Here is a 13,388-nt window from a genome sequence, read left to right on the forward strand (position 1 = left end):
ATGATTAATCACTGTCAACCTTTGTTCTCGTTAAAGACTTGATTGTCGGACAAGGCTTGTAATGAGGGACTGTTTTGGTGTCTGTTGCTATGAGATGGTGTGCACTGATCCTCAGTTGATGTAAGCCTCTGTTCCCGGTTTGCCCCAGTCATACACACTAGAATGAAAGTGCTCTCACAGTGCCTGCTAGTGGTGCTTGAAGAAGAGGCTCTGGACATTCTGTTTCCGGAGGGTTGCTCCAGCCCCCAAATATAGGACAAATATCCAAGGGTTGGGATCGGCTAACTCTTGGCATCTTAGATTTTAGCAAAATAATTTTGAGAAGGTTTAACAATAAAAGAAAGAGATGGAAGTAGATTTTATGGTAGTGATGGTACAGAGACTCTCCCCTCCCCCCGCCACACACACACGGACACCTTCTTCTCTTTTTGACAAACACAGATCTTTGGAAATCAAAAAATTTAAAGGCCTGTTACCGTTCCTTTTGACTTCTATAAATAAAATATTGTATCGTGCTTTGCAAACCAAATCCTTAACCACCAAATCATGTGAGGCTGAAGTGTGTGTTGGCATCTTTCTGAAGGCTAAGGGGAAAAAATCCCACTTATTCTGTTATTGACTAGCCGGCTTATGGACTTCTGCATAATCGTTTTTGAATCTTTATTTTATTGCTATAAAAAGATCAATGGGACATTTTAAAGGAGGAAAAAAAACTATTTTTAAACATAAAAGATTAATTCTTCTGGGTTGACATGACCTTAAAAAACTCTAAAATTCTTATAAACGTCACTGCATCATTATCATAAAATGACTTCTAAAATATATCTTTCTGTGGAAGGACTGAAAGATAAGAAGAACTAAAACCGTCGGTGATCCCATCACCGTCGATGGTATCAATGTCGATGTCGATGTCGATGATACCTACTACCCCCTACCACCCCCTAGCCAGAAAGATTTCTCTCTATCAAATAAAGCCTGCTATAATTTTTTGATATCTGCAAGAAGAGATTTTCCTCCAGATTTACATCTTCTATAATAATTATTTGACTCAAAATATTACAGGTCCTTCTTCTTCCTTCCTTTTTTCCCTGTTCCTCAGAACTCATCCGCAGTATAATCAGGGAAGTTGAGTAGGGACTGCGGGACCTCTAGCAATCTAGAATGGGGCCCCTGTCAGCATCCTGTGTGGAGTCTGTGGATAACTGAATATTCTGCCAATACCAGAAATGATCTCGTATAACCCAGGAAACTGCCTCTCCAGAATGTGCCCTGCCTGTAAACGTGGCAGCCAGGGGCCTGGGAAAGCCGCTTTGGTCTATCTCTGTATCTCTCAGTAGATTTGCTCTAAATCGTCCCAAACAGGAAATCCCGCTTTTATTTACATCTCTAAATAGAAATCCAGCTTGCTTGGCAAAACAGTCACAGTATATAACTTATAAACACCGGTTTTCATAATTTCACCTCTGCATTTATAGACATATCCACTTGTGATGAAAGATATGGCTGTGAATGTTCTCTGACCACGGTATTTATCTGCAGAGGGTACAATAAGGAAATATCCTAAAATAAGACAGAAACCAGGAGTTTACAATGATACTGATTATTATAAGTGGCTTGGTCATTTAAGACATATTAACAGTCTGCAGTAACTAGACCATCTCCAGGGCTACAGACTGTTCCTGATTCCGTTCATGGAACCGCAACCCTCTAAGGCATATCCCTTAATAAGCCATGCTTTATAAATCCTGGTAGGCCTGATTGTTTTTTTTATCCTTGACCGTAGAGAGATAGAAATGTTAAGGAATACTTGACCATGCTGTATGGGAGAGCCTTGAACAGACGTCCTTGGACAGTATTTCTAGCGGCTAGCCTAAAATCCTGGCGGAAAGAACACATTGAAATAAATCACTCTCTATACAACAATGTGAATTATTATTTGCATTTAAATAGAAACACTGCAGCCTTCCTTCACTTTACCAGATGCTTACAGGTAAATTACCACACCTTTCATGGCTTCCCTAAGCCATGAAGGGATCGTATATCAGTGCCCCCGTTTTCTTCTACCCTCTAAAGACCAGTGTAGTGGTAAGTACCCAACTCAGTTCCACTGATGTTAAATTGACTAAAAGTTATTCTCCACATACCAATAGCCCCTCTTTGTAAGTGATCAGCATGGCCCAATTACCAAAATAAAATACATTATCCAAATGTATTGCTTTTCCTCCTAAAGACAGTGATCATCTCACTTGCTTTTGCAAACAAAATGCCAGGTTAGATCCAAAGATTACTATATTTTTGGTATGGAAAGCTGTATAGCAGGCTATATGAATGAATGGTGTATTACCTAGGAGAAAACCATGAACCCACTGCCAAAATTAATTAATTGATTGATTGATTGATTCAGGTAGAATAAAAAATGTGTGAGAGAAAATATTCAGATTTAATTGAGAAGTAAAGGAAAAGTTGTAGCATTAGGGGATAGAAGAACTGCTGTCCATGAGGAGGCCATCTTCAGCATTGAGTGGGCTATTTATTTCTTTTAGAGGAACTCAATTGCCCTACCTTTTTATGGTCTCTATAGCTGGTCAGTTTGTACGTTAACATAACATCTACCAATGTTATTCTCTTTGTAAAGAGCTCAAAATACTTTAGCTTAATTAACCCTCAAAATATTGATTAATTAATTAATTTTTTTTAAGATTTTATTTATTTATTTGACAGACAGAGATCACAAGTAGGCAGCGAGGCAGGCAGAGAGAGAGGAGGAAGCAGGCTCCCTGCTGAGCAGAGAGCCTGATGCGGGGCTCAATCCCAGGACCTGGGATCATGACCTGAGCTGAAGGCAGCGGCTTTAACCCACTGAGCCACTCAGGCGCCCCCAAAATATTAATTTAATCGCAAATGGAATACTGGGACACCTGGGTGGCTCAGTTGGTTAAGTGTCTGCCTTTGGCTCAGGTCATGATCCCAGGGTCCTGGGTTCAAGCCACATATCCGGCACCCTGCTTCTTCTCCCTCTCCCTCTGCTTGCTCCCCCTGCTTGAACTCTCTTAATCTCTCTCTCTCTTAAGTTAAAGAGAGAGAGAGAGAGAGAGAGAGACCTGGCAAGGATTAAATAAATATGATAAACTTCAACTAAAAATCCATCAGGTAAATCAAGTCCTTAGAAAACATAATCAAGCTGTCTTTTACCAAAAACAACCGTTTGATTCAGTTAATTTGCTTAGTTAAGTAACATTTTCAAGCCAATTATTTGGTAATATTGTAGGCAAAGAAGATAGTTGGCGGGGTTTAAGTCTCCACCATACCCAGTATTGTGACATTTCACATACTTGGCCCACACTCTTTTAAGTTTGTGAACGGGCTAGAAAATTTAAAAATTATATTTGTGGGCCTTTTTTTCTTACCCGGATGGCTAGATAACAATAGTGTTAAATTATAAAGGGAATCCGATTGACTCAAATTTCATCAGAGTTTTGATTTAAATACTCAGAAATGCTCAGATAAATACTAAATGAACTGTTAGTTGGATGCAGCCAGCAGCTGAAGGAAGAGCTGTTCCAGTCCCAGATGTATATCCACATGGATCTGGAAAACACAAAAGCGTGTAAACACTGGTAACGGTACAATATATCAGTCTCCCCCCATGCATTCTCTCCTGATCAGCTGTTAGGAACGTAAGCCACAAATGTTTACCCAATTGAAAAATCGCTGGACAGTTATGTTCAAATCAAGGATCTGTTTCCAGTTACAAGTAACAGAATCCAATACAATCAACCTACTCAGATTGCTGAGGAAAAAAAAAGTTTAAAAGTTCACAGAACTCTGTACGTGCTAAATTTAAGTTCAAGGTTTTAATTAGAAGCAAAAAGACTTGTATAGTATCTTTAACTGACAAATGATAATAATTATTCTTATGTGAGACATTTTGTATGATCTTTGATATTGACACTTGTCATTTCACTGAAAACTTTTGATATATAGGTTACTTTCTTAGTAACACCTATATAATTGCAAATCATCTTACAAATTAAGTTTATCTGATTTTCAAGTAGTTACTTATTATTTATTTAACAACAAATATATTCCAAGTGTCTATTTTATGTCAGGTTTATGTGTGCAAGTAGAAATGCATAGATGAAAAAACAAGTCCATGTTTTTGAAGTAATAATAGTGTAGTAAGAGAAAATATACATGTAAACAAATAACTGATATATTCTATAACAAAGATAAATACAAGACGTGATTAGAACTCAAGCAATAGCAGTCATCAGTATTGGACAGTGCCAAGACAGATCTGTCTAATTCTGAAATCTCTATTCAGATGAATTGATGGGTTCAGCTTATGAACCCAAGGTTATACTAGAAATCCTTGTAAATGAAAAAAATGTCATAAAAAGTGGTCAATGTCTAAAAATATTCTAGTAGTCTCCACCGCCTCGTAATCCAAACAGACACAGAGAAGTCAAAATACTGTCTGTCTCTGTGTGTGTTTGTGTGTGTGTGTGTTTAAGACATCCTTAATCTTATTACTCAACAGAATTAAATTTTTTAAGTACCTTCTTTCTAGACTTATATCCCTAAAGTAGCAGCAGATCTGGTAGTAGTTGTATAGCTGATTTGATCAATGTAGACAGATAATCAAACCAAAGAAAGTTGACCTTCCTCATTCTTTTCCACATGGACTTTTCATTTAAGGTTATCATTTTTCTAAAACAGTATTTTGGTACTCTGCTGATCAAAATGTGTTTGTATAGTTTGCATAAATAAGATTTGGTAAATAACCTGATTTTCTGGGAATTGGTCCAATTGAAACCTCTGATCTTTTGAAGTTCATCTTTAGTGAGTCTTAGGGAGAACTCAGCTTTTTTGAAGTCCCAATGAAGTATTTAGTGGCTTGCTTTGCTAATCCAAGGGAGACTTCAGGGCTACATTTAACAGAGAACAGATGGCTCCTTTTAAAATGTCCTTTGTGGTCATTATAATAATATATTCAAAAATAGCTAATCATGTTACATTAGAGTAGATGGACACATTCGAAGATATTGGCCACAGTCACTATATTGTGTCAGTGCCTCCAGATTTCTATATTTAGTAGATAACCTGCAATCATCAAGGTATTCTCTCATTTCTCTTAAGACGAGATATGTTAGAATATGTGGGCTACTTTGTACGTTAATATATTTTGTATATTTTAGCCCATAATGTGTAGTCAAAACATAAAAATTACCTCTAGCGGAATGTTTTGTAGATTTTTTTTTCAGAATCAGAAACAAAAACAGACTTTACAGAATCAGTTTAGGAAAGTCCAATGTTATTAGCAAAGCTTTGTACTTCTATGTTGTGCCTTCCACACTGAGGTATATGAAGAGATACAGAATTAAGGTTGAATTTTCTCAATATTCCCATCCCCAAACCTCAATTTTTGCTTACTCAGTCACTTCAGAAGAAAATAGCCAGTGTGATTTCCTGCTTCTCACCCCCAACCAGATCAATCCAGCATTTGTACATTATAGTGGCAAAACCACAGCACATCATGTTGTTAAATTGCATTGTAGACTCGATGAAAAAGAGAAATTGAATTATTTCATGACAGTGGTATTTATTGTTAGCTTGATTCAATAAAAGTGGAATTTCAACAATTTTAGCACTAGAATGGAATTTAGAGATTATAATCTAACTTCCATATCTTAACATTGAAGAAAATAAGGCCTAGAGAAGTTAAAAGAGAAGACTACAGCATTAGCAAGGTTCACAGGTCACATGAACCAGATTCCTACAAGAAGCAATGAAATAATGTCAGGAAAAATTGTCAAAGAAAACCATAGTTTCAAAGAAATGCTAACTTCTCTTGCATACCTCCCAAGAGCCAAACACTGCTGCATATTTTACCTACTTAATTTTATTTAAGCCATACACCAATTACATGAGGAAAGCAGTATTATTTGCCCCTGAACAGAGGAGAAACTGAGACATAGAGACTTTTATAACTTGTCTGAGAACAATTAGTAAGTCATGGAGGAAATATTTAAGCCTAGGCATTTTGACTACAGAGGTTATATTTTTCATCATTACAGTGTTTTGTCATGGGATACCACAGGAGACATGAGACAATCTCCTTAGCTTTCTCATTCTCTATCTTAAAGAGATAAGAAGCTCAAAGTAGTCAATAACATTTTCATTGAAGTGAAATTCTAGAGTCAAAATTCTGTATTTATTTTTTTTATTATTTCCAAGGGAAAAATCTTACATTCCTTCCTAAGTATTAGAAGCCCCCTAGGGAAATTAATTTGTAAAAATTCCAGATTTGTTTTGTGTATAATTTGGACATCATTTTGATTTAAGAACCAGCCGTTTAAACAGTATTTCCTGCCTTCTGAATTGTGGTGTCACTTACCCCTTCTTCCTTCTCCGTTACTACTTGTTTACTGTGTGGCCTTCACACAGTAAGAGAACAGAAAATGTTGATATGTATCTCATCCAAAACCATAACACCTTCCAAATACTTCTGGAGGAAGAGCACAATTTTAGGGTAGAAAACCGGTTCCTAATGTATGTCCCTTTGAAATGAATGGGTTTCTTTGTTTATTTTGTTTTATTTGGTGGGGGGGGGTCTTGTTTTTTTTTTTTTCTTTTTTCTTTTTTTTTTTAAGTTTTATTTATTTATTTGAGAGAGAGAGAGAGCATAAGCAGAGGAAATGTAGAAGGAGAGGCAGAGAATTCCATGCAGACATAGAGTGGGGAGCCTGACTCAGGGCTTGATCTCACAACCCATGAGATCATGACCTGAGCCAAAATCAAGATCTGGCTGTTTAACCAACTGAGTCACTCAGGTGCCCTGTCTTCCTTTGATTTAGGTGTCTATAATAGGTCTCTTTCTACACTTTTTCTTTCAACCTATGTATATTATAATTAAAATTAATTTATTTTTACAGCATATTTGTGTCACATTATTTTTTTTAAATTTCTTTTCAGCGTAACAGAATTCATTGTTTATGCACCACACCCAGTGCTCCATGCAATACGTGCCCTCCTTAATACCCACCACCTGGCTCCCCCAACCTCCCACCCCCCCACCCCTTCAAAACCCTCAGATTGTTTTTCAGAGTCCGTAGTCTCTTATGGTTCATCTCCCCTTCCAATTTCCCTCAACTCCCTTCTCCTGTCCATCTCCCCATGTCCTCCATGTTATTTGTTATGCTCCACAAATAAGTGAAACCATATGATAATTGACTCTCTGCTTGACTTATTTCACTCAGCATAATCTTTTCCAGTCCCATCCATGTTGATACAAAAGTTGGGTATTCGTCCTTTCTGATGGAGGCATAATACTCCATAGTGTATATGGACCACATCTTCCTTATCCATTCGTCCGTTTAAGGGCATCTTGGTTCTTTCCACAGTTTGGCAACCGTGGCCATTGCTGCCATAAACATTGGGGTACAGATGGCCCTTCTTTTCACTGCATCTGTATCTTTGGGGTAAATACCCAGTAGTGCAATTGCAGGGTCATAGGGAAGCTCTATTTTTAATTTCTTAAGGAATCTCCACACTGTTCTCCAAAGTGGCTGCACCAACTTGCATTCGAGGTGGGCTTTTTTTTTTTAAAAGATTTTATTTATTTATTTGACAGACACAGATCACAAGTACGCAGAGTCAGGCGGGGGAGGAGGGAAGCAGGCTCCCCGCTGAGCAGAGAGCCTGATGCACGGCTTGATCCCAGGACCCTGGGATCATGACCTGAGGCGAAGGCAGAGGTTTTAACCCACTGAGCCACCCAGGCACTCCTGAAATGAATTTTTTTTATGGAAGAGTTATAAGCCTAATGTTGTTACACATTATACCGAAGGGAGAAGAGGAAGGTATTAATAGCAATATGAGTTATAGAATAGGCTCAACAAAAGATAAAGTTACCCTTAAACACAATTCCCTAATCTTTTTTTAATTGGTGGAGGCAGTGGTGAAATGCTTGGCTATTGTTAAGCTCAAGTGACTGAGTACATCCCTGGATAATTATTGCTTGTTGGTTTATTGCTGGTATTATTATAAACAGCATGCTGTGCTCACTATCTGATGATCAGAAATTGCATTGTGTTTAGTCCAGTACCTTAATGTGTGTGTTTGATATTCAGTGAATATCAGATTTACTTAATAATTAACATTTATTTCAAGTCTGTTGCATGCCAGATACTACTATACTAAGCAATTCACTTACTTTTTGCCATTTGTTGAGGTAGGAGTGAGGAACATATTATTACACCCAAACAAGTGGGAAGAAAGCAAACTTTGGATTTGAATCCAATTCTGCACTTCTCACTATTGCTGCCTACCCACTCAAATTGCTTTTAGAACAGAGAGGTATTTTTAAAATATTTTGCCAATTACCTTATTCTATTAAACCTTTGGGCTTCTTTGCATTTTAAAGGCATATGTTTTTTAAAAAAGACAAATTTCTTAACTACTGGTAGAAATTATACTCCAGTGGTGTGCTTTCTTCCTGCCTTCCAACATATCTACTACCCACCACCACCATTATCATCATCATAATCATCATCATGCTCTCCATCATTGCTCAACACTAGCTCCTTTCCTTTCTAGAATATCCTTTATGCTGTGGGCCATTCTAAAGTGGTATCCTCAGAAAAACAACACTGGATTCAACAGTGTTGCTCAACTTTTGCCTCTCTGTCCTACATTGGCTTTCCAGTTGCCTTTGAAAAGAGCTAGCATTTTTATCCCATGTGCCTGAAAGCAGAAAATTCTGACCCAATTTTCTACTTCATGTGGCTTCTTTGTTTATCTATGTATTTATTTATTAAATAAACACACATACACACACACACAAGTATGGAGAGTCTGCTGTATACTGGGAAAAACATGAAGAACATCCCAGCCTTCCAAGCTCTTCTAATGGGAGGTAGATAATAAGCAAAAAGAGTTGTGATATAGGGAATAAAATGGTTCCTAATTTTAGGAACCAGTACCAACTGTTATGGAAACACAGAGAGGGGCACCAGACAGTGCTGGGAGGCCAGAGAAGACTTCCTGAAAACAGGACATCTGAACTGAGCCTAGAAAGAATGAGGGATCCCTTGGTAAGGAGAAGCAGAGGAAGAGGACTCCAGGCAGAGATGTAAGCAAATGCGAAAGTGCAGAGGAGAAGGAGCTTCTTTGAGTTTGAGGAATTGCAGGTAGGTTAATATCACTCTAGGATAGAGTGAAGAAGGCATGTATTGAGAGGTGAAACTGGGGACAGATGCAGAGGCCACATCATGGAGGGCCTTTTCCGCCATTTTCAGGAGCTAGGACTTGATTCCAAAGACTGAGAGGAGCCATGGATAGTTCTAAGCAGGGAGTCCAGTGTAGAGGACATATCCAAGTGGAAAATCATTTCATTACTTTCATAAACACTAACCTTTGAGGAGGAGGAGGTGGAGTTCTCAACCTGAGGTCAATGGGTGGTCTGTGGATGTTTAGAAAATGTGTAAACTCCCTGAAAATGTAGACAAAATTGTTAGTTGTATGTGTACTTGGGGGGAAGGGAAGAGAGGCAGAATCCATAGCTTTGTGAAACGCTCAAAGAACTGTGTTATCCAAAGAAAAGTTGGAAACCACTGCTCTGGGGACAGAAAGCTAAAAGCTAACTTACAGAGCAGAAATTTCAGGTCGCCACAAAGAGCCCTTCTAAAGTTAAAGAGTTTCTCTTTTAAGAAAAATTTCTCATTCCTTCCCCTGAGTTACCAAACTCTTCCCACTCCACCCTGACCCACTGACGTTTTGTTCCTGGCCACTCTCCCACCTAAATGCTGCTTCCTCACTCATGGAACTGGTCTTCCATGCCAACCCATAATAAGTGTCCACTCCAGAGGCTAAGAATAGATGCAGTGTCCTGGTGACTTGAAAATTTGGTAACATCTGAAGGATGAACTGCACAGTGACCACAAAATTCATTCTGATCTTTCGAACCAAACAGATTATAAACATGTGATCAGGGTTTCCCTGTGAGGTAAAGGAGGAGATTCTGAGCAAGCAAAAAACAGACAAACAAACAAAAAGAAACAACAAAAAAACCCCTATTGAATAGAAGGAAAAGGCAGCTACTATTCGTAATTGCAAAGAAAAATACTCACTCAAATACAATCTTCTGTGTTTGCATGTTTTGCCTTTCCACATTTTTCCCTACCCCACCCCTTACCCCCAAAAAGCCAGTTCAGTCAGACCAGCTACAGTTCTCCTAGGCAGATAGATTTTGTTCCATTGGTCTCTCCTTAATACATTTTCCTGGATTTGGATATGTGTTCTTCATCTTTTAGTTAAGTCTGTGATCTCATGCAAGTCATTTTGTTAACCTTTCTGGGCAGTGTCTTCTGGAAGATGAAGCTAGATGGTTTTCAGTTGCCACAGTTTGTAATGGTGGCTGGAGCGGAGGGTGATTAAAACAGATCTCGAGATAGCTATTTCTCATTCCCAGCTCACCAGTCCCTTCCATGGATTGCTGGGTACTTTCTTGAAGGCATTTTATCAACTTCACATAAGTATTCCCAAATAGGGCAAAGGTCAGGAAATTTTTTCCAGGAAGGGCCAACTGGTAAATATTTTAGGCCTTGTGGGCCATAAGGGCTCCGCCACATCTCTTTAGCTCTGTGAGGAAGGCAGCTCTGTGGTATGAAGTTAGCCCCAGACAATGCGGAAATGCGCATGCGTGGCTATGATCCGATAGAACTGTGTTTATCAGGAAAGGTGGCAACCTGGGTTTGGCCGGTAGTACCAGAATTTGTGGATCCTTGAAATGGAAGATGGACAGCCTGAAGACAAGAGTGTTTCATCCCTTCAGTCTTTCATTTTGGAAAGTTGCTTCTTGGACAATTTCCTGATAATTGTTTTGTTGTCATTATTGTCGTGAAAGACATGAACTGATTGATTCTTTTAGCCCCACACAACCACCTCACTGTCTGCTCCAAATAAATAACTTAGTGGGGCTTCCAGCTTGCAGGGAATCTGAAACAGTTCAGGCAACTTGTTTCTCAGGCATAGAGATAAATAAATGGCCTCATAAGTAGACAGTTCAGAAGATGAATAGCCTGAAGGAACAGTTGAGTAGTTAGTTCATTGAGACAGGGAAAGAAGAGGGAAAGAGAGAAGGGAGGGAAGAAAGATTGATTGAATAGCAAACTAGTTTATGAGATCTACTGTACAAACTTGCCCAGCTGGGTACTTTATCTTGAATTTGTTTTGCAAATTGCAGATGCCTAGCTCTGGAAGCCAAGAAAAAGAAAGGGCAGTCATCCCACGCCAAAATACTCCCATGGATCCCAAGTAACTTACATTACTTCATTTTTGTGGGGAAAAAAAAAAATCGTTATATATCCCCCTTCCAAAATAAGAAAAACAGAGAGCTATTTTACCCAGATGCCCAGAAGAAGACAAATATTTTTTAGAGGGGTTTTTGTGTGTGTGTGTGTGTGTGTGTGTGGTTTTTTTTTTGGTTTTTTTTTTTTTAAATATTAAGAGAACAATACCTGCCTGGTAACTTTGCTTGCTTTGTGAAACTAACTATGGCATACTGTTCAGTCCACAGAACTGTTTTAACAGTAAAAATGGCTGAGTTCAATGAGTCCTAATATCTCAACATACTCCCATGAAACCAGGGATATTTTTGTTTGCTGCTTGAGGACATATCTGACTGGACTCTATTTTACTTTTTGCTGAAATTAATCCTACTTGACAGAGCCTTTGCATTCCATTAAATCAAAGTGTTAATTGCAGCATTTTTATTATTTAACATCATTTTAAAAGATCTCTCCCATATTAAGCACGACTTTCAAAGATATTTTATCAAAGTAAGACCCAGTGGCTAGGCCTGTCCTTGGATGTTTGGTACTAAAAGTTACAAGATTTTTTCCATACACTTCTTTACATTTTGATCGCTGAAATTTTGAAGAAAAGGTCTTGGTGAATGAGCTGCTAGGACTAGAATAGTGGAATTTATTTCTAATTGTAAAATTGGGATTTTTTTTCAAAAGGACTTCAACCCAGCTTTGTGAGAAATAGAGTTAATAACAGGAAGAACAAGTCATTTGTCCTCTAAAGAAAAAGGTGCCCATTTACAAGCATTCAGGTGCCTCCTTAATTTTTTATCAGGTCTTCTAGACACATAGTTTGCCTCCTTGCTGAGTTAGTGATTCCCACACTAATCTGTGAACAAGATACTAAGTCAACAAAGTAACAAATTCGGGAAGGCATTCTTTTACCATGATTTCCATACGTTAAAACATGTTTCCAGCTTCTGATGTGTGTAAATCAGCCTCACACATTGTCACTTACTCAGTTACATGTTTGCCTTGGCAAACAGCTTTGGCCATCAGACACCTGATTTACCTATGGTTTTCCAACATCCTTGATACCATTCTGGAAGATAAATTTTCCATCAGTAGTCCAATTGGAAAACTTGAAAGTATAGACAAGCTGCAGAGTTTTTCAATAAGCTGCCTGGACTCTGATCCCCAACGCCTAGAAGAATGCATAACACAAAGTAGATGCTCAACAAATATTTGTTGAATAAGTGAGTCAGGCAGAGTAAAGATAATAATTCTAAAGACATAGCTTAATTATTGGCAGAACGCTGTTAGAAGAATACAGATATGTTTTTATTGGCCTGGCCATCGTGTGCTGGATTAAAAGAAGGATCAAAAATCTTTAACCATATCTCAACGCTAGCATACTACTCTAACTTAGTGGCTTAAATAATACTGTAACAGGACTTTAAACTCTTAAATACACACACACACACACACACACACAAATGTGAAAAACTGTAAGTGCATATTAAATGTAAATTTATATTAAATCCCAGGAGGATAGGGTCAGAAGCCTATTTTGTAGGTTAGCATCAAATACTGTAATTTGACAGGTAGAAAGAGAAAATACATGTACATAATATGAAAGATCATTCAAGTTCATAATTTGAGCCAATCATATGGCTATTATTAGCTTCCAAATCAGCCTTTTAACTCCAGTTTGTCTAGAAAACTGGGTATTCTTTCATAAAAGATGGCATCAGTGGAAATGGCCTAAATCATTCTCTCTCTCTCTCTCTCACACACACACACACACACACACACACACACACACTCATCTCCCTAGGCTGAGGATGGGCCATTTTTACCATGTCTTCATGAGCTTTAAGGAGACCATAAGTGTTGAAATAGAACCAGATTGATTCCTATTAGGCCAAGTTCTACATGGGCTGAACGGAAGGCAAAGATGAGGCTGAATATGGAAATCAAAGCCAACGCAGTAGAACATATTTTTCTTTCAAAATATTTTATGTACTAAAGTTTGCACAACATCTTGGCAATGACAGCAAGCCTGTGTAAGGAGGTGTTTCG

The 13,388-nt window shown here is 38.2% G+C and overlaps 1 protein-coding gene across 1 annotated transcript in view; it reads left to right on the forward strand.

Moving 5' to 3' along the window:
- MAML2 (mastermind like transcriptional coactivator 2) overlaps positions 1–13,388 on the forward strand; it is a 344,668-nt gene that overhangs the window by 312,878 nt on the left and 18,402 nt on the right. The window lies entirely within an intron of this gene.

Source organism: Mustela erminea, chromosome 9, assembly GCF_009829155.1.
Source record: "Mustela erminea isolate mMusErm1 chromosome 9, mMusErm1.Pri, whole genome shotgun sequence".
Taxonomy (NCBI): Eukaryota; Metazoa; Chordata; class Mammalia; order Carnivora; family Mustelidae; genus Mustela; species Mustela erminea.